A 1,495-nucleotide genomic window follows, 5' to 3' on the forward strand; every position below is an offset into this window, starting at 1 on the left:
CATGCTGAGGCGGCGTCCCACCTACAGCAACTAGAAGGATGTGCAACTATGACATACAACTATCTACTGGGGCTTTGGGGAGAAAAAGGGAAAAAAAGGAGGAGGATTGGCAATAGCTGTTACCTCAGAGCCAGTCTTCCTCAGCAAAAAGAGGAGGAGTGGCATGGATGTTAGCTCAGGGCTGATCTTCCTCACAAAAAATAAATAAATAAATAAAAGAATGTCCTTGTTCTTAGGAAATACATGCTGAAGCACCTGGGGTTAAGGGACACCATGTCTGCAACTCCCTCTCAAATAGTTCAGGAAAAAAATTATGGATAGAATGCTGAAGCAAATTAAAAACAGCAATTCTGTCAAATGCCACGATTTGGAAATATGGCAGTGAATTCAAGAAACAGCTTAAAAAACAAAGCAGTCAGCTTTTGGGAGATAATTTTGGGAGAAGAAAAGAGGACAAGGAATTATTTCTTAAGTCTTTTAGCTGTACCTTTTAGTTGCATACATTTAAAAAAATATTTCAAAAAGTATATCCATTATAAAACATTTAGAAACTATATGTTACTAAAAAAAAAAGTAAAAAAAAAAAAAGCCCACTGCTATTTTACTCAATGTCTAATCCAACCAAAGGGAGGGGAAAAAAGTTGTATTTTCTATCAGGTCTATCTCCACCCCACAGAAATGAAAGTTGTGGGCAACGTGACTATTCTCTGCCCTAGCTGGGAGAGGATCCTTCCCCCACCTCCTTCAAGTCCCAGGGAGATCTGAATGATGCCCGAAGCAGTGCAAGTCTCTGTCCTTCTGGCTTCTTTTTCACCTGAGACATGAAGGTCTTTGTGAGTTAAATGACTGCTGGTGATTTTTATTGAGGTTTAACTGACATACAATAAATTGTGTAACCCTACAGTTTATAGTCTTCTTCTGGTCCAGCTTCTTTCTCTAGCATAATTCAGACCCCGATTTGAGTCCTGGCTCTGCCATGAATTAGCTGCATAACCTTATGCAAGTCATTCCTTTCCACCTATGAGATGGGGCAATTCTTCCCACCTTTCCCACCCCCACTAGGCTACTGGGAAAAAAACAAATGAGCTCCAAATGATCTAAGATGCCAGATGGTCCTGTGCGAACTGTGAGGCGCTGAGGGATAATGGATAATTCTGCTAAGGTTCAACTACTTTCAGGATTCAGGCTTTTGAGCAATCTGCTTTTCTCTATTCAGTCAGAGGCAGCCCCTAACCCCAACCCAAATCATCACCAGGGCTGCAGCAAGCTGTAAGTTTCCTCAAACTCCAATATAAGAGAAAACTATACATACTCTGAATGTCTGGTATTCTCTTAGACGGCGCTCACGCTGGATCTGCTAGGGTTCTAGAAAGCACAGAGAAAGCCTAGTCCTGCTCACCTTCCCCTAGACCTCAGAGCTGACTCCAGCCCACCCTGGCCTCCTTGAGGTCTCCATGGAGCGCACAGGAGAAGGAACCACAAGACTCAGCTGAAC

This window comes from Ceratotherium simum, chromosome 35, assembly GCF_057802395.1.
Source record: "Ceratotherium simum simum isolate JZ-2026a chromosome 35, ASM5780239v1, whole genome shotgun sequence".
Lineage (NCBI taxonomy): Eukaryota > Metazoa > Chordata > Mammalia > Perissodactyla > Rhinocerotidae > Ceratotherium > Ceratotherium simum.